The sequence below is a fragment of the Pongo abelii genome, chromosome 17 (genome assembly GCF_028885655.2).
Source record: "Pongo abelii isolate AG06213 chromosome 17, NHGRI_mPonAbe1-v2.0_pri, whole genome shotgun sequence".
Classification (NCBI taxonomy): Eukaryota; Metazoa; Chordata; class Mammalia; order Primates; family Hominidae; genus Pongo; species Pongo abelii.
In genome coordinates, this window is record NC_072002.2 from 66,392,462 (window position 1) to 66,417,317 (window position 24,856).

General features: G+C 41.4%; 1 pseudogene; it reads right to left on the reverse strand.

Annotated features, from left to right (window-relative positions):
• Positions 1-2,058: 2,058 nt before the first annotated feature.
• Positions 2,059-21,494, reverse strand: LOC100450622 (probable ribosome biogenesis protein RLP24; annotated as a pseudogene).
• Positions 21,495-24,856: the final 3,362 nt, after the last annotated feature.

The window sequence follows — 24,856 nt, forward strand, 5'->3', positions numbered from 1 at the left end:
ATGCTTAAGGCCTAAGAGCAGATTGGAGGGATGGAGCTGATGATGGGATAGAAAACTGGCACTTTGCTGAGCCTGGACCAGGAAGCTCTTCTCCTGTGGTGCAGAAAGAGAAATTACTATGGTCTCAGTTAGTAGTGGGATTTTACAATAACTTTTATGTAAGCAGAAAAATTACTTGTGTACCATTTTTATTTGATTTCTTGGAAAGCACAACATTCTAATTTTAAACATCGTTTGCATCAATTTTCTGAGTCTCTATAATTTTCTGTTTACAAATTTGCAGATCCTTTTAAAAATATTCACTAACAGAAATAATCTTGACCTGATTTTTTTAGTATCATGGTTTTAATTGTTTAAACATTTCAGGCAAATTTTGAACCCTGAAAGTTTAGTTCTGAGGAAAAAGTGAACACACTAGGAATCAAGAAAAAAAAAGAAGAGGAAGAAAAAGAGGCAGCAACATGACAAATACAAGATCAGTAATATGGGTCCTGCTGCTAGGGTGTTTTTGTTTTTAGGATATGTCTCACTCTGTTCCCCAGGATGGAGTGCAGTGGCATGATCACGACTCACTGCAGCCTCGACCTCCTGGGCTCAAGCAATCCTTCTACCTCAGCCTCCCAAGCCCCTCGGACTATGGGTGAGCACCACCACACCTGGCTAATTTAAAAAAAAATATTTTGTAGAGGCAGGATCTCACTCTGTTGCTCAGGCTGATCTCGAACTCCTGGGCTCAAGCAATCCTCCTGCCTCAGCCTCCCAAAGTGCTGAGATCACAGATGTAAGCCACCATGCCTAGCCTATGTTTTCACCCTGACTCTGAGGAGACAGTGCTTATGGAGAAAATAAAAAATTTCTGGGCTCTAAGTCTCGTTGGTTATACCTTTTAGCTTTCATTAACTGATTATGTAACCAATTTATCTGAGTTTCAGCTTCTTTATTTGTGAAATGATGGAGCTGAACCATATGACCACAGAACCCTTTCTCTTTTCATATACAAGAAATTTGGATAATTCCTCTTTGGGCCTGAAATAACAACATAAAGTGTGAAAAGTATTTATGTTTAATTAAAAAAAAAACTTAGTTGTGTTTAATTCCTCAATTTAATTTTGGTTGACTAAAACCTCTTAGCTTTGGATTTCCTAGGGCTCTGGAATAGTACCTGATAACAAGTCTGTGTAAATGAAGGTGAAACTATGCGGTCATTAGTGGCCTAAGGCTTCCTTAAGTGAGTCAGACAGTCCGGGGACCAAACTGCTCTATACCAGACTGGCTCTCGTGTTAGGTATCAACTCCTAGAACTCACCTCCTGTGACAGAGGGCCAGATACCTGCCACTATTTCTTAATCATTGACTTAACCTATAAAGACACTGGAATGGAACCAGAGCATTTCTTTCCAGAGGAGAGGCACTGGCTGTAAAATTAATCAGCAGATTTGCTTTGTGACATGCACCCCTCCCACAGGGGAATACAGTGCCAAATACTCTTCCATATTACCGTTCCTGATGCCAAAAGCCAGGTAGGCTTCCTTTATGAGTGTGGCCCAAGGATTACTTAGTGGAGAGAGACCTTGGCTGTAAGTCCCATCAGGTTCTTGGCCTAATTGATGGATTAACTTGAAAAACTCCCTTCTCATGCCTGGGCTCCAACGTTTTTTTCCCCACCAACTAAATGAGGAAGTTGGGCTATTTCAACGTTTTCCTAAGTAGATCAACATTTTCCAAAGAGTGTTACACTTGAAGAGTTAAATAAAATAAATCTAATAAAAAAGGGTTCCATGGTGAAATGTTTTGGAAATAGTGCATCAAACAATGTAAACAGCTTTATTACTACAGAACTTCTTGTGTCTTCTACTGTGCAGATGTGATTTTGACTCTCATAAGGGAGTTAAAATGAACCTTTCCCAAAATTTATTTGAAAATGATTTTTATTGTTAGTGAGGGAGGATTGTGTGACAGGTACTGGGGTTCACCAAGGTTGTTTCAGCATTATGAATCCAGGAGTAAAAGGTGGTGCAGTAATCATTTTAGAAGAGGGGTTGAAACATCTATCAAACCCTAATATCCTTCAAGGTCCCTGTGAAGATCCACATCTTCTGGGGAGCCACTCTGTATTTCTCTGTTTTCCAACAGGAACCTTCTTCTCGACTCAATGAAGAGTTCATTGTCTATGACCAAATGAAAAGGGAATTATCAGAGTACTTTCGAATAATTTGGTGCAGTTTTTCTTTGGCTTCTATTGACTCCCCAAGCTTCATATAATGATGTTTTTTATTCTCAATTTTCTGAAGTTCAGCCGCATGAAAAAGTCAATACATAAAAATCCAAACATATAAGGCATAATAATGAAAGGAGAACTATTCATATCACAGAGAACTCTTCACTTTACAAAATGATTCCTTTCAGGGTTTATTTTAAAGAGAAAGGAAGTTGGAGACACTGAAGGAAATTCATTGATTGTACTTTTTTTTTTTTGGTCTAAGTTCTGCAGGAACTAGCCTTTTAGTAACTTTAGGCTTTAAAAGTATTTTCTTACATGACTCTGTTTGGCCTCCTATTAAGATTGAGGCCCTATTGAAAGCCAGTTGTTGATTCAGCAAATGGAGGCTTAGAGATGGCATACCTATATCCTCACACTGCCTCTGGCCTGCTCTCTGGCTCCCTGCTGAGCAAAGAGGACTTTCCCACCGGCAGAGACTACTGTTTGAAGGCAGCCAGACTCTCCTAGAACTTCATTATTCATTTTCCCAGTGTTGCTTGCAGCCTGGAGACTTATTTATTTTTCAGATATTATTATACTTAATTAAAAACCTTGGGAAATAATTTTTTTTGGCCATGCATCTGAAACATATGTTCTATTTTGCCAGCTGTCCAACTAGCTAAGACTTTCTATCCCCTAGTTGGGAAAACTGTTTCTACTTTAGACAGCTACAATGAATCAAGATGTACACAAACTTGATTTTAAAGGTGTTTCCTGCCTTGTTAACCCAATCATTATAAGACAAAGGAACAGTTGGATCGTTGCTATGTTGGCAAAATGCATTAGCTTTCTTGTAAGGGTGATTTGCCACTTCAGGGATAATTAGGCCACTTAAACGCTTATCTTTGTTAGTCAATGGACTGGGAAGTCTTTATCCTTATCATGAGTGATGTGGTTCAAAGAAAATCTCAGTTCTAAATGGAGAGGCTGTTTCAGCACAAGTAGTACCTACTAGGTTGCTGGACATTTTAATCTTTAGAATTTACCAACAGCCTGGTTTATGTAGCCCCGAGACTTATCTCTAAAATATTTCTTCCTTCTCTCATTAAGTAGAATCTTCTGTCACTGGTTACTCTTGTGTGTGCGTGTGTGTGGCAGGGGATGGGGAGGTTAAGCAATGGTGTTTTGTAAATTCATAAATTTAGGGGAGGAGTAACCAACTGAAACACAAAATCCTGAAAAAAAAATGTCCTTTCCTCGGTTCTCTTCTGCTGCTTTTTTGAGAAAAGGGAATGTAGCATTGAGTAAGGGGTGGAGAGGAGACCAAGACATCCCTGCATCCCACCCACTTACCCCTGTAGCTCAGACTTGAGGTGAGATGCAGGTGACAGGAGATGGGTGTGCTTGGCTAATTTCTCCTATGACTGTGAAACATTATTACAGTCCCGGGGAGTAGGGGATTCCCATCCTGGCCCTGGGTCTGTGATCATGAGGCTAGCTCAACTTCTCCATTTTCTCATGGTAAAGTGTTGCTATATCCCTGCCTTGCTTGGGTTACATGTGTCAATGAAGAGTCAAACTTTGTAAAACATTTAAAGAAATTTATTCTGAGCCAAATATGAATGACCATAACCCCTGACACAGCCCTCAGGAGGTCCTGAGAACATGTGCCCATGGTGGTTGAGGCACATTTTAGAGAGGCATGAGGCATAAATCAAATATATTTAAGAAATGCATTGGTTTGGTTCAGAAAGGCAGGACAACTCAAAGAGTGGGGGCAAAGGGGGGCTTCCAGGCTATAGGTAAATTTAAACATTTTCTGACTGACAATTGGTTGAGTTTGTCTAAAGACCTGGGATCAATAGAAAATAAATGTTCAGGTTAGGAAAAAAGATTGTGGAGACCAAGGTTATTTTGATGTCTTATAGTGGCTGACCTTAGAGACAATAGATGACAGATGTTTCCAATTCAGACCTTTAAAAAGATGCTAGATGCTGACTGAATCTCTTCAGGATTGGTAGGGCCTGGAAGAAAAAGATCTAACTATGTTATTAGAGATTCTTTACAGATTCACATTTTCCCCCACAAAGGACAGCTTGGCAGGGCCATTTCAAGATCTGGCAAATAAACATGTTTTGGGGTAAACTATTTTGATTTTCTTGCTTGTCTCATAATGTTATGCCAGAGTCAGGATAGAAAGAAAGTGACAATATATAGGGCTAAATAAAACCTATCTGATGAGAATTTATGGTTTGTAGGGCATGACTCCCCAGACCTTTTAGATAGGAATTTGGGCAAAATTAAAAAAAAAAACTGGAGCTTAGTCCTCACACAGAATGTTGTAAATATATGTTAAAAAAAATATATTTATACAATACTTTTACAAAAACATGTATTGTAAATAAAGCTGGCATTCTAGTGAAATTATATATTTGAAAATTATAGATTATTATGATTAATGGGCAAGGAGCATGAATTTTTCTTTGCTTCTTTTATATTCTGCTTGACTTACATGCAAGGAACACAGGTATTAGAACTGGACCCATCTGGTTTTGAATTCTGACTTTGCTAATTATAGAACTCAGTTTCCTCATCTATAAAACAGAGATAGTGATATCTCTTTCATGGGGTTATTATGAAAACTTGGAAAATTCTATTGCTTTTAATTGCATTCTCTGGATTTGTGACAAGCAACATTTTCCTAATATCTTTTCCCCCACTTTGGGTCAGTGGGAGGATCTGTGGTGATGGTGATGTTTTATATCTTGATCTGAGAGGTGGTTACATATGGAGAATTTATTTTATAAAAAATTATTGACCTGTACATTTAAGGTCTCTGCCTATATGTTATTTGTAGTAAAAGGTTTGCTAGATAAATACCATTTTTATTTAAAAAATTCAATGCTGGATGGCTAGAAAGTTTCTGTAGGCCATAATTGAAAGACACATCATTATTCCAGAAATCCTAAAATGTAGACAAAAGAAGAATACAACTTACAATTCAGCACTCATGTATTCGTGCATTCATATATTGTTTTCATTGTGATATAACTGATAAACAAAATGTATAGAGTTTAAATGTACAATTCAATAAGTTTTGATACCTATATACATTCATGAAATTAGAGCCCCAATCAAGATATAGACCATTTCTATCACTGCTTCAAGTTTCCTTTTGTTTCTTTCCAGCCAATGGCCTACCTAGAGGAAACCAATTGTTCTTTATGTCCCATTGAATTAGTAGCGCTTGTCCTCATACATCTTAAGTAGAATAATGCAGCATATATATGCTTGTATTTGTCTTCCTTCACTTGTCATAATGTTTTTGATACTCATTCAAGTGTTGAATGCACGAATAGTAGATCTTTTATTTTATTAATATACCAAATTAATTTATCTATTTCCCTGTTATTGAATATTTGGGTTGTTTCTAGTTTGGGGTTATTATGAAGAAAACTGTTCAACATTCCTGCACAAGTCTTTCTTGAAATGTGACTTGTCTAAGAAATCTTTGCTTAACTTCCGGTGATAAAGATAGTTTCCTGCATTTTCTTTTAGAAGCTTTATCTTTTTCTTTTATGTTTATGTCTATGATCTATCAAATTAATTTTTGTGCATACTGTGAGGTAGGGATCAAAGTTCATTTTTTTCCAGCTGCACTTGTTGGATGAAACCTTTTCTTTCCTCATTGGATTACCTTGCCTCACCTATTGACTGTCAACCAGCTGTAAGTATTTAGGTCTATGTCTGGGCTTTCTATTCTGTTTTGTTGATCTCCTTACTTACTCTTATGCCAATAATACATGGCCTTGATTACTGCAGTTTTAGTGTAAGTCTCATTATGTAGTGAATATCTATGTATGTATGTATGTATGTATGTATGTATCTCTCTATCTATCTTTAGGTAATGCTAATGCATTTATAAACCTCTCTACAATGGAGATGAACTGCATCTAGCGTCCTAGGTGGTAACTTAATTTTATGTTTGATGAGAAAGAATCACTCATATTTCAAAAATCTTCTAGGGTAATGTACCTTAAAATACAGAAGTGTGTATGATACTCAATAAAAAATGTAATGCTGTTTATTAGATGAATTCCTAATGGCTTTGTTGACATTTCTATCCTTACTAGGAAGGCAGTTCTGAGTGGTAACTCTGACCATATCAAGTAGTGGCTTTGGGTATAGAGTAATTCGTGACTGTGTTTTTATTTATTTTACATTTTGGTCCCTGGTGGAACTTATAGCAGACTTGGTTGCCTTCCCAAATATCTGTCTTTCCCTCTTTTCTTCTTTGCTGTTTTTTATACTTCATTTTCTTCTTTTCTTCTGTACATTTTTTTCAAAGAAAGTTATGCTACAGTCTCAACCCAAGGTAAATACAACTAGCCTTAAGGTAATTAGGTGGTCCAATTTCCCTTTTGTCAGTGATTGGTTGAGATATGGGAAAGTGATGCATTTCTAGCCAATGAGAGGTGATGGAGAAGCAACTTTGGGATTTTTGTGAAAGAATTTCCAGGTGACAAAAAGAAAACTGGAGGTTGGGGGCAAAGTAGTAATTTATATGCTGCTTCTGTGGCTTCTGGATGTTGTTATGTCAGACTATGCTGCCTGGAACTGTTGTAGCCATCTTATGATCATGAGGTCTACAGGATAACTTGCTGAATTAAACACAATGGAGAGAAGAAAGAAATCTGAGTCCTCAAAGCCATTTCTTGGAGCTAAAAATCATGTCCTAATCTGTCTCCGATCTTCCAGTTATGGGAGTTAATACATTTTGTTCATTGTTTAAATCATTTGAGTTGGGTTTTCTCTTATTGTTTCCCAAAGCATGGTATCTGATAAAATCATATTGCATTTTAACAGCTCTTTGATGAGCTAAGAACTCATACTGAAAATGTTAAATGAACAAACCTTTAGCTTAAGAACTAAAGTATGAGGAAAAGCATAATTTATGGTTAAATTCTAGCTCTTGGGATATATGATTCTAAAAAGAGGAAAAACGCTTTATAAAGTATGAAAAACATTGCATGAAGTTTTTATTGCTAGGTCTTGGAATACAGTTACTTATGATCCAGGTAACTGTGGATGAATTGAGTAGAAAATGGAGATTAAGAGAAACAAAACCAGCTGCAGATACTGACAGAACATCTATAATCATACATTTCCCTTGCCTCATGAGCCATTGGGCTGAGAGAGTTGGGTAAGGTCTGAGCTTGCAAAGATATCAAGTGGCTCAGCTAAGGGGGCAGAGAGCAAGGCAGGGCCAGACAGAAGCAGCTCCAGTTTCTCTATAGAAGGGGCTTAAGGGATATAGGCAAATTGGGGCTTGGAGTTGCTTTTGCAAATAACTTTTCCTATCTGTCATCTGTATCAAAGAATAGGGATAGGACAGTAGCCATGGAGTTAATTACCTCATTTGGCGCAATGACTAAGGCCAGGCTAGTTGTCCTGTGTTGGGTTGAGAAAATCCACAGTCATTAAAAGCAAGTCAACCTCAACATCTATAGCTACTTTATTTTAAAATGAAGTTATTATTTCAAATCAAAAATGCATAAAGAATTTCTGAAGAGTTTCAAAGGCAGAAAATTTCAGTTCAGGTTGGTTTGAAATCACAGGTAGTCTTTCAGTTTTCAATTTCATCAGAGGTGATGCTTCATAATTTGAACTTTTGATGCTGAAAATTGAACTGAAAATGAGACTCTCCTATAGTTCAACCACTCTGCCTTATTGGTATTATTATTATTATTACTAGGTTATCTTGTCCAGGGTGGAGAAGAAAGAGAGACCCAGTCTTTGCCTTTGAAATATACAACCACAGTTCCAGGAAATACCTTTTACAAATAGCCTGTGCATGGTGGGGGTGGGGTCTTCTATTGATTTGAGACATAGTCTTTTCCACACTCAGGCACAGGGTCTTTTTTTGCTGAATTTCTACATTTTAAAATTCTTCCAGTGGAAAGAGAATGAACACGGCTATTATAGAGGGAACAACTGCATGGAATTCACAGAGCAAATTGTCTGATTTTACTTTAACCCTTGTACACAGGCAGGGTTGGGAATTTATTGGAGGAGCTGTCTTTCTTGCTAACGTGTTAACATGATATTCCTCTTTGGTTAATACATTTAAATATTTACAAAGGTCTCTGGAAAAATAATGTGAAAAATTAGTTGCAACTCATGTTTACCCGGCCATGAGATGAATCTAGGATTTAAAAAAAAAAGTGTATCCTTAACTCATCTAAAAACTATAGACTAAAGAAAAAGACCCACAGTAAATACTTTCTATTTTAAAGTTAATATTAGTGACTACTGTCTTTCTTTGTGTTGTCAGGTTCTCTCTCTCTCTCTGTCTGTGGTGTGTGTGTATGTGTGTGTGTGTGTGTGTGTGTAGCAGTGCAACCTTCAGGATAAAGCTTTTTCTACCATCCTTGGTATACTTTTTAACTTGAGAAAACATACTACCAGCTTACAAAAAATCCAGGACTGCATCTAACTAATCACAGAAAATTGTATAAAAGAGCTTAGCCCTAAAGCATATGTGGGTCATACTAAAGTAGATGCCAGGCAGGACCCTGGGCTCATTGTTCAGAGCCTGTTCATGTCATGTTGCTGTAGTCAGTGGGATAGTGGGTTCACTCATAACATGCTACATATTGATAATGTTGAATGGTATGTAATTTTTTTTACCCTTATTGCCAATGTGAGACACTTCTGGTTTGACCGGTATCTGTGAGGGGCAATGAAAACGGTTCATTATTATCATGTGACAGACTTAAAAATATTGAAGCAGTGGTGCATCCCATGGGCCATGTCCTTCTCCACCCTTAGAGAAGTACCAAGTTTGCTGACTCCTTTCATACATCAAGATAGTGGAGATTGGGGTGAGCAAATGGAGAAATCAGGACCAGTGATTTTGGAAAGAGGTTGAGGGAGGGGAAGAGTCAGGAGAAGATGATGATCTTAAAGAGGGCTCGTGGGAAAGAGAAGAGAGATTTGGACCACTGTGAGTGGCATTCTGAGAAGAAAAATGGGAAAACATAATCTTTAGTATTTGTGTGTGTGTGTGTGTCAATCAATTTATATTTCCACTTTCTGAAGTCTTCAGAAAAGCTCCAATCAAAATTGCCTTTTGCCACTGTCAACAACAGGAGATGACCCAGTTTTATAAATGAAGGAGTGTTTATTCCACTTTACACCAAATGTTTTTGCCACTTGCCTTTCAAGCTTCCAGATTAGTTATTAAAAAGTTTCTTGAAATTATTCTCTGGTCTTGCTTAGCTATTAGGCAAAGGGTCCTGTAGCTTAGTGAAGGTCTGAGAGTGGGCACCTGGCCCAGATCTGGCTGATTGGACTTAAAAGAACTCTGTTGGAGGCTTCTGGAAGAGATGTTTTCTAATAGAAAGAGAGGGTTGTCTACAAAGAAACGGTTTCCTTCTGTCCTGGATGCCTCTTTGCTCCTGCTTTCTATGGTGTTGTGATGAACATGACTGTATTAGTCTGTTCTCATATTGCTATAAAGAACTGCCCAGAACTGGGTAATTTATAAAGGAAAGAGGTTTAATTGACTCACAGTTAGGCATGGCTGGGAAGCCCTCAGGAAACTTACAATCATGGCAGAAGGTGAAGGGGAAGCAAGGCATCTTCTTCACAAGGTGGCAGGAAGGAAAAGTGCCAAGTGAAGGGGGAGAGCCCCTTATAAAACTATCAGATCACTTGAGAACTCACTCACTATCGGAAGAACAGCATGAGAGAAGCTCACTCACTATCAGAACAGCATGGGAGAAACCACTCAATTACCTCCATCTGGTCCCTCCCTTGACATGTAGGGATTATGAAGATTGCAATTCAAGATGACATTTGAATGACCATGAAGTGGCCCTCCAGGGGTGGAAGGACAGCCTGCTGATGGTGGAATGGGAGGGTGGAAAGCCTTGGTCCTTTATGGCATTGTTGAGCTATTGAATTAGTTCCAGATTATCTACTTTGGAGCACTGGTTCCAGTCTTCTAAGTGCTGTTTCTAATTGGTATACTTCTCTGTATTTCTTGGCTTTTGTTAATCAATAATAAATTCCCTTATGGTTAAGCCACTGACGTTTAACTCTGACATGGAGCCAAAGGCGTTAGTAACTGGCACACAGTACATTAGAAACTTTTGCCATTTGTAACCACTTCTTCATAAGGTGTGATCAAACAAAACAGAAATATATTGGAAATTAGAGCTTATAGAAAACTGCAACTGTCATCCATAACATATAGTTTTCAATGTCTGTGCTCATCAGAATCATCTGGCTTCATGGATTGACTTTATAATAGGCAAATATCACAAATGAAGTCAAATCATACATTTTAATCGGTAAAATTTTGCAATTTGCCTGTTTTACATTGGTTCCAATTAAGATTTCATTTGAAAAAAGCTAAAATAATTGAAAACCACAGCAAAAGCCAGAGGGAAGCAGGGTAGTTGAATTCGTGTTTGTGTATATATGCATGTACTAATCACTGCATTCATCTGATCATTTAAATTCATTAAACCCCTCCTATGTGACATTGACTGTTCTGTGGGCTAGAGATTGAGAACATAATAGAACACAGACTCTGACATCTATGTCAGGGACTCCATTTTGGTAAATGGCAACCACAATTCAGTAAGATGTTCAGGCTGAAAGCCATGTTGTCATTCTTGAATAGTATGTTTCTCACACATTCTATTTGTAATCCAGCAGCAAAGCACTTTGGGTCTCCTTTTACAGCACTACCTGACTCTAACCTTTTTTCATGTTCTTCATTATCCCCACCCTAGTTCCAGCCAACATCATCTTCCACACTTATCCTTCTCTACGGTTTCTTCCCATATGGTAGGCAGAATGATTTTTAAAAAAGAACATAAAGGAGGTCATGACATTCTGTTCTTTTTAGCTCTTCCATGGCTGTATAGTACTTTTCTTATTTACTTTTTAAGTGATTTTATTTTATGTGCAAATAATGAACAAATGTTGTACCCATAAATTCTACTTTCCAAAATCAGGAGCGTTTCTAAAAGAAAACCACATAACAGCTTTTAAAAGGCACTCGGATTCCTCTGCTTCTAGATCATTGCTAGACTAGAAAAATAAAGTTTGTTCTACCAGGAATCACAAGTTAGAACTGAGTATTCTCCATACTGGAAATTCTAGAGTGTAGGGTCACTCCAGGCAAAGATTATTCAATTCTCATCCCCAACTACCTATCAGAAGGGTTAAACAAGGTCAAAACAGTCCAGCATAATTAGGCTTCATCAAACAATGTCATTATGCTCTTCTAAGATGCAAATAAACCAAACAGGAAATACTAAAATCAAAATAATATTTGACACTGTCATACAAATTGTTAGTTCCTTGTTGTATCCTCCCCTTCTATAACATTAATAAAGAGAATATTTTCTGCAGAGAATATTTTATTTTATATATCACTAGCCATGAATTTTTGCCATTAGTTATTATACAAATGCTGCCTAGTGCCATTATCCAAATGGCATAAGCATTTTATGTCCACAACTCACTTCTATAGTTATAAGTAGAATTTTTATGATTTACATAAGTACATCTATCAGTGAAGATTAAACACTGAGATGTAATCTAACATCCATGTATCTGATGTTTTGTATGAAAGATATATTTTAATCTCTTTTCATTTAAGTGATCTTATGTAAAAAATTAATAATTTAGCAGTTCAAAGTCTCGAAAGGGCATTTTCAAATGTACATAAAAGATTACAGAAATGTTTAAGAAGCATCTTCATGTCCACATCCTCTTGTAACTGCTGTACCATTTTCTCTTCCAACTGCTTCCCTTTGCCTGCAAGAGGGGCTCAGATAAGGTGGATGTTTTGCTTGACTTATTTGATATCCTGAACTTTCTGTAGCTCTTTATTCTTCTTCAATCTGTTCATTATACATTTAGCTTGGTGTTTCTGTTTGATCTCTTCAACTCTTCATTGCATCAATAGTTTTCTTCCATGGCTCTCACTGGTATGTGATAGGTTCATTTCTATGTTTTTCAAATTCAAATGAATTATCCACTGTAAGCTCTTCACCAGCTGCTTTCTGGAATGCTTTGGTCCACCTAACTTTGCGAGGATTGAACTTCTTTTTAAAGTTTTTATGACATTTAAATTTACAAAATCTGAACACCTTACAATCGTTGCAGACAAACATCATGCAGTGGCCAGGGTAGATGGGCCCCGAAGAGAAATAACACTTTTTTTTTTTTTTTTTTTTTTTTTTTTTTTGAGATGGAGTCTCCCTCTGTCACCCAGGCTGGAGGGCAGTGGCATGATATCGGCTCACTGCAAGCTCCACCTCCCGGGTTCACGCCATTCTCCTGCCTCAGCTTCCCAAGTAGCTGGGACTACAGGTGCCTGCACCATGCCTGGCTAATTTTTTTGTATTTTTAGTAGAGACGGGGTTTCACCATGTTAGCCAGGATGGTCTCGATCTCTTGACCTTGTGATTCACCCGCCTCAGCCTCCCAAAGTGCTGGGATTACAGGCGTGAGCCCCCGCACCCGGCCAGAAATAACACTTTTGATATGCATGTTGAACCCACGTGGCTCCCCACTGACCAAACGCAAACTTGAGAGTGGCTGTATATTACTATTAAAAAAATCCAAATTCCTGTTCCTCGCATATGAAGTTTCTTTATGATCCAGCACCAATTCTCTCCCAACATAATTTTCTACCCTGCTGTTTCTCATTGAATTCAGTCCAAGCATTCTGGCCTCCTTGGTGTTTGCTGCACACTTCAACTATGTTTCCTCCTTAGTAACCTTGCCCTTGCCGATCACTTAATTCAGGTCTCTGCTCAAAGTTACCCCAGGGAGGTTTTCCCCTGACTCATTTATATTCTTCTCTATCACCTTACACTGTATTGTATATCTATTAGTTTGTAATCTACCTCCTTCACTTGAACATCAACTCCATGACTGCAAGGACTTCACTGTTTTGATGAATCTGAACAGATGGATGGATGGATGGATGGATGGATGGATGGATGGATGGATGAGCTCTGGGTGAGTTGCTCCATTCTTTTCAGTCCTGATTCTTCCCTGACTGGTGATGTCTTCCAGACCAGTTTTTTTTTCCCCTGTGCCTCTGTATTTGCATCTGTGAAATAAGCGGAAATTTCAAGCCGTGGGGTGGGGAGATTTTTAATGGCAGGCTTGTTGGTTCCCTTCCTTTCCCACTGCTTGGGTGGCTTTCTACTTCATGCATCAGGCCAGCCTGTTGCCAGGCAGGATAGGAAGCTGGACTATGAGCAAGTGCTGACTAATGCAGGCATCTCTCACCTTATCCCTGAGACGAAAAGCCAGCTCAGTCAGCCTGGGGCAAACAAACACATGGAGTCAGCAAAGACCTCTTCTGGGCTTGCATCTTTTTGGCAGCCTTCCTACTCCTGTTGACCCACTTCCTACCAGCAACATAATGAAATCCTGATACCATGTGCTTTCACCCTAAGAGGGTGGATTACAAAATTTAATTCATCCACAACTATCCAGTAAATATTTATTCCTCTTTCAGGCATCTTTGCATGGATTTCACAAAGAGCAGTCTATTTTCACCCTAAAACCATACACTTCTTTTGTCCAGGTCCAGTTCCTTCACAGCTGTGTGAGTTAGGGCAGGTGTCTCTATCTTTCTGAGCCTCAGTTCTTTCCTCTGTAAGATGTGAACACTAAGACTCATCTCATGTCATTGCAATGACAGTTAAATAAAGTTACAAGTAGAAGGTACCTGACACAATGCATACAGCAGCCCCACAATAAGAAAAGACTGCAGAGAGAAGGCAGTGGATAACTCAGTGAGATTTTGGTTCACCTTGACTTTTAGAATCCTTTAAATTTCCTCTGTATGCTATTTCTGTTTAAATAAATAGCCAATCTTGCTTAAGAGCACGGAATTGGGAAGTGCTAGAACTGAGGCTGAGATAAATCGGAAACAATAGTTAAAAACATTAATGCATTCACAAACCTGGACCCATTTCAGCAGAGCCTGTATGTAGCCTGCACACTGTTGGCCATTGGAAAAGCTGCTGGACCCACGGCCTGGCTTTTTTCCCCCACTACCTGTGATGCTTTCCCTCCAGGGTGGGACGAGCCTGCTGGAGAGTGGGGGCTGGCCTGGACTACATGGTCCTAATCTGTAATCCTAGCCCGGCTCTGGAGGACGGGACTCCCTTCTTTCCATCCCCAAATGGCAGGGACGAGGATGGAGGTGGGAGTCCAGCTTGGTCATTCATGATGACGTGTACCAAGCCTGTGAGAAATGGAACAGAATGAACACACACAGATTGTCCTTCATGGAGCTCCGCTTTTCCTTATATTTCATGGTTTGAGCTCCTTTGTGCCGGTGTGAGGTGGGGTGGTTTGGGGCTTCTGCCAGGAAACAGCTGGAGTCTTGCCAACACCTCTGCTGGATGCTGGAGTTTGCTGGCAAAGGAAAACCTGTGTTGAAAGGCCAGAAATCTGCCGTTTCCTGTATGTAGGTGAACCAAGCAGTTTTGTTTACCTGGAGAACTAGTTTTAGAGCCCATGGCAACCACAGTTTTTGGGGTGGAGTTACTCTGAGATGTCCAGTCAGACCGAGGGCTGGGAAGTCCCTGGATCTCCCAGAAAGGGAGGCTGGCTTCTGGGCCAGGATGAGCAGTCTGGATTGCAGCCAAGGGGAGAAAGGAGAGAAGTCAAAAAGGAGGCTGAGGCATCAAACTGATTTCCCCCTTGGGGCTTTTGCCTATGTGCTCTCCACAGTGCTCGCCCTCCTCCACGTGCGTGGCTTCCTCCTCCCTCTGGTCTTGCCCTCAGTGTACCTTATCCCTGAAGCTTGGCTGGAGCCCCTCCTTCCTGACATCCAGTGCCCTCCACTTCGTATCTCTACAGTGTCCCCAAGTGTTTCCTTCTATATTCAATGTGCCTATGGAGGTCTAAGTCAATATCCGGCAAATAAAGAATAACTTTTATCTGATTAATTTCCCAATTCATCAATGTGTCTACTTTGTAATCAATTTCCAGAATATAACAAAGCTGTCTCAATTCAACATAGACTGTAAAAACTAAGCAATTCATGGGCTAAAGCTTTCATTTGGCAAAAAGAACATTAAGATAGGGGCCTGGGAAATGTGTCCTCCTCTTGTTATAAACAAATGCTGCTTATCTTCAGGTATAGAATTCTCACTCAAGGCATATCTGTGTGGTTAAATGCGGGCCATTTTCTTAAAGTTATTATACATTTAGTGTGAAAGGAGTTACAATCATCATTTTACTTGAAGCCTCCCCCAAGCAAATGATGAAGCCCATTATTAGCGGGACAAGATTAACTTATTTTTACAAGAAACATATGGCAAGTTTAGGTGGAGTGAAAACTTCTTGCTTTAACCACCCATGTGTGTTTATAATTAAAGAATTTTAAAAAGAAATGCTGTAGAAATGTTAATTGCTGAGTCTGTATGTTTTACCAGGCTGGGACAATTTCTAAACACAGTAATCATACTAATCACGGAAAGATTGTTCCGGTTTGGTAGAGAAGGGAAGCAGCCAAGCTGGCCACACAACTAGCTCTTCCATGGACCATTATTGTTTTTTCTTTGTTTGTTTTGGTTTTGGCTTTTTTGTTTTTTTGTTTTTTTTTGAGAGGGAGTCTCGCTCTGTCACCCAGGCTGGAGTGCGGTGGCACCATCTCGGCTCACTGCAACCTCTGCCTCCCGGGTTCAAGAGATTCTCCTGCTTCAGCCTCCCGAGTAGCTGAGATTACAGGCACGCGCTAGCACACCTGGCTAATTTTGTATTTTTAGTAGAGGTGGGTTTTCGCCATGTTGGCCAGGCTGGTCTCAAACTCCCGACTTCGAGTGATCCACTCGCTTCAGCCTCCCAAAGTGCTGGGATTACAGGCGTGAGCCACTGAGCCCAGCCCCATGGATCATTATTGATCACCTACCATGCCAGATATTTTCTAGGGGTTAGGAATTTAGCAGGGACAACAGAGATAAACCTGCCTGCCCTCATGGAACTTTCATTCCAGTGGGGGAGACAGACAATAACAAAATAAAGTATACAATATATTAGAAGGTGACATGCGCCATGGAAAAATCGGCAGAAATGGGGGGTGGGGTATGCTCTTTAAAATGGGCCCATCAGGGTGGCACTTAGGTGACATTCAGGCAAATGTTAAGAGGTCAGGGGGAGGGGCACGCTAAGCAGAGGGAAAGGCCAGTGCGAGGGTCCAGGTGTTTTGAAGAAGAGCAAGGAGACCAGTGTTTCTGGATGGCAGTGAGCCAGGGGCCGGGGTGGGAGGGTTGGGGGTAGGAAATGAGTCAGGGAGGGAAGGGGTGCTGAGCACCGAGGGCCTGCATCCAGTGGAATAATCTATGTGCTTTATTCCGAGTGAAATGTGAAGCCAACCCAAGGTTTCACAGAGGAGCTACATGATCTGACTCACAGTTTTAAAAGATTCCCGGAATGAATTATTTGACAACCTGCGTTAGTTTGGCCAAAACACCCAAGTCAAAAAAAAAAGGCTTGCAGGCAAGGTCACCCCTAGGTGTAGTGGGGAGTCAGATGCAGATTCCTGTACATGACACTAACACCACCACCCCTTAAAGCCTCTGTGTTTTACTCTCAGGAATGTCAAAAGTTAAAATCAAGGGTGAAGGGGTTACAAGCTCTGGAACTATTTCTGCTCCAAGAGGCCCAAATTCCTCACCTTCCTTTTTTAAACATCCCTGATTGAAGGAAGAAGGTGGAACTGGGGGGTGGGTCAGGGGAGCTCAAGCTGGAATCTTCATGCTAATGTCCTGCCAGGATGCTCCTGGTCACAGCAGATCTCACCCTACAGGATCTTATGCTAAGATTGCCTGAGTCACCCCTCTCTTCTAAATGTTTGGTATTGATGCCATTATACCAAATGATATATTTGGTATATGAGCAGGCATTTTTATACAACCTGGGGCACTTTGTCTAACATGGGATGTTTGAATTATTTTAAAGTTTGAGAAACAGCCAGGGAGATGTGGTTTGGATGCAAAATGGACTCTCTGGGGTTTTTGATTTGTCATGACAAAAATAAGGCAACAATTCTTGGACCAGACTTTTCCAACAAGTGGGAACAGGACAACGTTGGATGTCATCAGTGAAGCAGAAGAAGTATCCAAAGGCTTAGGGAGAATAGATTTATTGTAGGAGACTGGCTCACACACACCCTAACTGCATCCCCACAGAGGGTCCAGAGGCCACTCCCTTTCCCAAGGCTGCTGAGACACACTTGTGAGAGGAAGCCCAGCATCCTTGAGTAGCTCCGTAGTGCGCTAGGAGTGGCACTGGGCATGGCTGCCATTGGATAGGACTCTGACTTTAGTGCTGATGATGAGAGGGGCTGGCAGGGACCAAGAGGCACTATTTAATTATCAAAGACAAGATGGGTGGGGCTATTGTAAAGGTTATCAGAGCTGAAGTAGTCATCAGAATAGTATTGAGGAGAGCAAAAACCACCTGGTGACCATCAAGGAGGCTATCTGGAGCCAAAAGACTCCTTATTTGAGGAATTTAGAAGTAATTAGACCTCCCTATTATCTGAAGTCCGCACCTGGTTCCAGGCCTCTTTTCAACCTAAAATTTATAAGTAACTAGAATTTCCATACATCTCCAGGAATCCATGCATGCTGAAATTCATTGTGCAACTCTTGCTGACATTAAGGCACCAAAATGTCTACAAATGAAATCATTTATCATGCAAACTACCATTTAGCTCCCACTTTAAGGTCCATAAATACCCTTAAGAAAAAATCCACCGGCTTGCTCTCTCCTGTCTCGCTGAGGAGCCCCGCTGCACTCTTCTGCAGCATTCTTTCTTTTTAATAAAACTTTCCTTCTTCAAACCTATACTGTCATCAGTAAATTCTCTTATCAACTCGTGAGATGATCACTTTCTGATGCTAGGGCTCTGAAACCTCGCCCAGCAAGTATGACTCACAGCAATCACTGTCTTGGTTGTTGATCATGATATTCCTTGAGCAGAAATAGATGGCCAGACTAAAGCAATCTCACCTGTGTTGCATAGATGGAAAAGCTCTAGATCTGCCTAGTGGAATCACCACAATAGTAGGTCCTAGCCCCTCACCCAATTCATAGCTTTGAACCAGTTTATAGACTCAGTGCCTCTGGAAAAGAGAGGAGGACCAGTCTCCTTAAGGAGATCCTGCAACATAGCCAACAATGGACACTGTCAATTGTCCTCCCAACCTTCCTGCAGGGACCTGTGGCTGTTTATTAGGGTGACTGTTAATGAGGGAAGGGGATATAACCAGACTTTGGGGGAACTGCTAGACACTGGAGACCCCAAACTCTGCTACTGTCACTACTGTCTGCCAGTTATGTGACCAGTGGAGTTTGGCTCTGGTTCATCTCTCGGTGGACCTGGAGTATTCTGCAAATCTACTCTGTGGTTATTTCTCCAGTTTCAGAAGTCAGAGTTGGAAAAGAAATGTCATCAGTCTGGGCAGAGGTCCCACACTGGTTAGAACTCTTTAACCTATTAGCTTTCAGGTTCCCAAGTGCTGAGTGCCCAGTGCTCAGGGTACTTCCCATACACAAATGGTCACACACAGACAGTGATGTCTGAGGGGCTGTGTGTGAAGAGGTCAGCCCACTCTGGTTGTCTGGCTGCTTGCCCATGGGGCCTAGCATGCTACACAACTGAGGCTGAGGCAGGGACTCTGTGTGAGCAGGCAGCAAAGGGCAGGGAAGAGAAAACCAGTCTCAGTTTTGCCATCACGCCCACGTGGCTTACTGGGCACATCCCTTTGTCTTCCTGAACCTTGGTTTGCTCATCTCTAAGAAGTCGGGTTTGAAGTTACTGATTCTTTGGCTGCGTATTGGAGTCACTCAGGGAACTTGAAAAGGACGAATACTTAAGCCCTACGCTAGAGATTTTGATTTAATTGGTCTGGGGTGGGGGCCAAGCACTGATGTTTTTATGTCTCCTCTGGTGATTCAAATGTGCATTCAGGGGTGAGCCCTGCTGGCAGAAGTCTTCCCTGAGGTCTCTTCCAGCTTCGACGGGAGGAGTCTACAAGATATTCCTTCACTGAGAGAGAGTCTGACACATTTGAAGTTAAAGTTACAAAAAGCCTTTGGAGGAGAAAAACCTGAAAACCTCTGTTTCTAAAATTAAAACCTACCACCGTTGTTTTCTGTGGGAAAAATTTGACTGGTCAGAGCACAGGGAAGCTGGGTTGAGGAATGGTCCTGCTACGGTCTGGATGTTGGTATCTCTCACAATTTATATGTTAGAATCTAAAAACCAATGTGATGGTATTCATCGGTGGGGCATATGGGAAGGGACTAAGTCACAAGGGCTCCACACTGGTGAATGGGATTAGTGCCCTTATAAAAGAGGCTTGAGCAAGCCCCACTCCCCCTGCACCATGTGAGGACACACAGAAGGCACCACCTACAAGGAACAGGCCTTCACCACACACCAAATTTGCTGATGTCTTGATCTTGGACTTGCCAGCCGTGAGAACTTTTAGCACTAGATTTCTATGGTTTATAAATTACTCAGCTTAAGGTATTTTGTTATAGCAGCCTAAGCAGACTAAGATAAGTCCAAATCAGTGTTTGGCTGCTCAAAGATTTGTTCATAGCATGTGCCTGTGTTCTAGACATAGGTCGAAATCTGCCCTTGGGTTTAATCTGCATCTTGCCATACCCCTGATATTATAGATTTAGAAAGATACCCATCCCTTCTGCTTACTGATGGATGCTCTAACACAGCATGTGCCTGTGTTCTAGACACAGGTCAAAATTTGCCCTTGGGTTTAATCTGTATCTTGCCATACCCCTGATATTATATTATAGATTCAGAAAGATCCTGCTTACTGGTGGATGCTCTAACTTCTGTGTCTTATTCTTTCTTTCATCTTTAGCTAGCCTTTGATGAATGGTTGTTCCTATTCTGGGAATGGTAGAATTGGTTCTGGCTTCTGAGCCTGACTTAAACACACACTAGCTGTGTGCCCTTGAAGAGGTACCTTTTTCTTCCTGGCATCGATTTCCTCATCTGTTAAACCTATGGCTCCAAAGTGTCTTCTGGATAAAATGCTCTATGCTAATGCAATGTTATGAAACTCTGCTGATCCATCCAGAGTAGAAAGCTGAGCTGTCTTCCTGAAGCAAAATGGAGCCCAGACTTTTGCAAATTGATTATTCTCACAGGTACCAGAGGTGGATTTGTGGGGAGCATCTTTCCAACTTAGTCCACCCCAAAAGAACTGTCTCTTCTTTCCACCTAGCCCAGTCAACAATGAACCCAGCTTTGAAGCACTTGGAGCAATGGCTGCTAGATGGCGCTGTTTCCCCAGATTTGCAGGGAATAGTCGTTTCAGCAGATGGCTGTTGGAGAAGAATTAACAATTAATGTCCACTGTATCAGCCAAAGCCGGCAGAAAATATGTTATACTCCAGAAACTACAGAGAGCTAAGATTCCTCAAAGACGTTCGGCTGTTAGCTTGGTCCTCTGCTGGCCAAAAATGTAATCCATCCTCACATTGGTCCCATAAATAAGGGACATTAATCACAAGGATAAATAAGGAATATTATTTGTATGCTTATTTTCTGTCTTATAACATTTTCTTCTGAAAGTTTTTCCTCATATTTTAATTAGAAAACAATCATTACTGGACTAGAGGGTGATTATAAGGTAACCAATTCTGATGTGAGTTCACTTTGTGACTGCTTAAAAAAGGAAACCACCAGATGAAACACATGGGCTGCCTCTCCGAATCCATATGGGCGCTTGCGGGGAATCACAAACCGAGGCGCGAGGGCTGTGGTAGTAGGCAGATTTCTCCTGTTTTCCTAACCTTTATTTTTCTACAAACGAGGCTGTTTGAGTCAAGAGCTTGAACACTGCAGATGTCATTGTCTTCATCAAAAGGCAAAGAATTCCTTTGTCACACAAAAAGAGAGTTAGGGGAGCCAGTAAAAGGGAAGGGCAAAGAGGTCGTGTGGCACATTCTCAGCGCTGCTTCTTGCATTTTTCCCCCTTAGTGTTTGCAACCTTCTTTCCCACTATTTCCAGTCCTGCCTTGCTGGGTACTGAAAGGTAAACTCCTTCTAATGATGACAGAGCACAGTGGGAGGAGGGCACTGTAAGATTCTGCTCTCCTGCGGGGATCCTGACGACCTTCTTTGCTTGTAGATACGGCCACATTGTGGGTAGCTTGTAGATACGGCCACATTGTGGGTAGCTTGTAGATACAGCCACATTGTGGGTAGCTTATAGATACGGCCAGTGGTGCAGTGGCCAGGTTGATTAGCAGAACCACAGGATTCTCTTGCGGCCATTGGTCACACTCTGAAATATAAAACCTATGCCTTCCGTAGTGTGCCTCTTCCCCTTACTTTTTGTCTCTTGACTTCTTCCTTGCCCAGAAATAGCAGTCTGTCAAGTTTAAATTATTAACTGCTTTACCCTCCCTCTGCCACGCTGTTTGCCGCTCACATTTGCAGGCTGGAGAGAAAAAGAATGAAACCTATGTATTTCCCTCAAGTTTCCCTCCTAGTTAAATTTTGCTTTTTGTGAATTCATGGTGTGCATAGTTTAGATTTAGAAAAATATTCCCAGTGCCAGCTCCTCTGGTGTGCATTTTTTTAAAAAAGCACACATTTTCAATCAACAGCATCAACAACTCAGAACCCAAGCTGGTGGAGAAGGGTAAGTAGGGGGCTGCCCATGGGGAAGCAGAGCATCTTCCCTCCTGGCAGGGAAAAGCAAGGCCCCTTGACCCAAGGTGCCAATTACTATTTTAACCATCCTCCCCCACTGCCCAAGAGGCAGCTGGAAAGGAATCAGCACACTGGGAGTTCCCAGAGTGTCTCGCTGGCTCCCCAAGGCTTCCAGGCATTTGCCCATCTGGTGAGGCCTCCAGAGCAGGGGGGTTAATTAGGCGTCATCTGGCCACCTGAGAAGGCTTGGCGGGCCTCCCTTGGCTTCCCCCTCCTCCAGGCAGGACTCCGCTCTGACAGCTGCGGATCTCTGGAGTTTGTTTGGTTTAGCAGCTGCCCTGGCTAATTATTGGATAGCAGGGTCCCCAGGTGGCTGCCTCAGACTGGAGGGGGTGGGGTGGGCAAAGAGAGAGTCGAGGAACAGAAAGGGGCTGGGAGGGGAACGATATGAGGGGTAGTAAGAGAGCTATCTGAGGAAGAAACAGAGCAGTTGGATAAACATTCAATTCAAATCTCAGGGGCTGGAAGATGAGGAAGGGGTTTCCTGACTCCTGGCGGAAGAGTTGATCCCATAGGTGGGCCCACCCATGAGAGATCACCAGCCCCTACACACACACCTCCTGCCATACGGTGATATTCTGTATTCATCCCAATTTCTTCCCTTTTAGCACTGTCCTCTGCCTAGACTTACTCCTTCAGTCTAGGAACTAACCAAGAGTTTTTCATTAAGAGAACATGGCCTTACAGTCCTAACTGGGGGTGGGGAGGGTAGGTGTGAACATTTTTTAGAAAGAGGATGTTGTATACAAAATTATTGTTTACTATTGTTGGAATTTTAGGCCTCCAGGCATGTAAGTATTTTAACCCTGGTGTCCCTAAACCATGACAAGTGCCCAGAGAGTTGAACACTCATAGGCAAGTCGGTCTGCCCACCACTTCTCGGGTATTTTCTCTTTGTCTTCTGTGCAGGCACCGCATGACATGGGACAAATAGGAAGAATTTGGGGATGAATTAAAAGGAAGCAGAATAAAATCCACAAGGGACTGTATTGCAAAAGATGCTACTTCCAGGTCACTGAAATCCTGCTGTCAGTTTGAACCCTCACTTGCTAAGCAGCTAGACTGAGACACTGAAACACTGAATTCCATAGTTTTCTCTTTTGTAATGTAGGATCATTTGAAGCAATAAGGTGGAGGTGGGAGGGTACTCCATGGACTGGGTCAAAATGAGCTCCAGTTTCATTTCTGGTCCTGTTATATCTGTGGTATGTTGCTTTGGATTAAGTCATCGCATTTTCTCTCCAGTCCAATGTTCCTATCTTGACACTGAAAATGTGAGAATACTTTTTTCAGTATGCCAGAACTTAACCATTTTCTGAGAATATTAGAGGTTAGAATTTTATGTTTCTCTATTTTGTTGAACTGTACCCAAGAGGGAATGGCTTTTTGTGTCCTCCTCACCCCCAAACTGCCATTGTGAGACTCAAGACCATTTTGTACTAGGAAAGGAAAACTACTGGATGGAGAACAGCTGTTTTGAGACTCATCACATGTGCCCCAAACATCAGAAAGGTGGGAGCTCTGCAGATGTGCAATACTTGTTGACAGCTGTAGTAATAATTGGAAGGGTGGTTGGGATTTTCATGATGGCAGGAAGATAATCTTGTTAAGGTTTTGACATCTTGTCTGGTTCCCTCACAACTGCTTACCCATCCCTTGCAATTCCAAGGCTGAGATGGGAAGCCTTAGCCTGGAATAGAAGAGTTCAGAGATTTGGATCCATCAAGCAAGATTCACAATGATGAGCAATTCTGTTCAGAGAACTAGAACACTGATGCCATTAGCTGGAGACTGCAGTCATCTTTGTCCCTGACTCCCTAAAGCCCTGGGGGCATAAATCCCAGGCACACAGAATGGACCCAGTGGGAGCAGAAAGGAAAGCAAATGAGGGGTTTCTTTCTACTAACTGGTGTCAGCTTTCAGCAGGGTGTAAAGTAGTGGAGATTGAATTTCTTCAGTTTGGGGATAAGAGTCATTGTTTTAAATTAGTCTGGGACCATGATAGACCCCAGAGGATAAATGTTACATTTTTCTGCAGGTCACTAAACATCCTAGCTTTGTGTTACAGCTCCAGTAGAAAATGATCAAACCTTTCATTAAAGTCTATAGTTCTTCACAGGAACTCTAAGGCCTCTGAGAGTTGATTTGGTCCAGCTTGTCACTCTGGTAGGTTCCCCTCCAGTGTCTCTAAGGAATGGAAACCCATTGTTTACTTGACTACCCCTCAATAGAAGGAACCCAGTACATTCCATCGTGGGCAGTTCAAGTGCTTAGAGGACTGTTCCTTATTTTGAGCTGAAACCCTTTCCTTGAAACTTCTGGTCACTAATCCCTTTTCTGCCCTTTGGAGCTACACAGGATAAATATAGTCCCCTTTTCAGATGAAAGCTCTTCAGATAGTTGAAGCCAGTTATCACATTCTTTAAGTTTTCCTTTGTACAAAATGCACATTTCAAGTGTGAAAAGAAGCTATAAATACTCTCAATATTTCCAATAAAGGGAAATTAATATAAGGCAATTAATAAAGGCAAAAGTGAGAAAACCCGAAGATTAGTAAATTCAGGAAGTGACTTCCATTCCTACAGAATGAATAGGAAGTGTCCTGTTGCCTGGAATCCTAGTGGGGTGGGGGTGGGAAGCACCCAAGGCAGAGTGGGAACCATGGCAGAGGTACCATGGACAGCGCTGATATTACCAGGGGGAATTGAGCTGCTGGTGCTGGAACATCTGAAGGGGCACTGCCTGGTTAATGCTGGGACCACCATGGCTGCTGCTGGCATCACTAACATGCCGCATCTCAGCAGATGAGACCGGTACTGGCTCCAAGGAAGAGGTTTTCCATG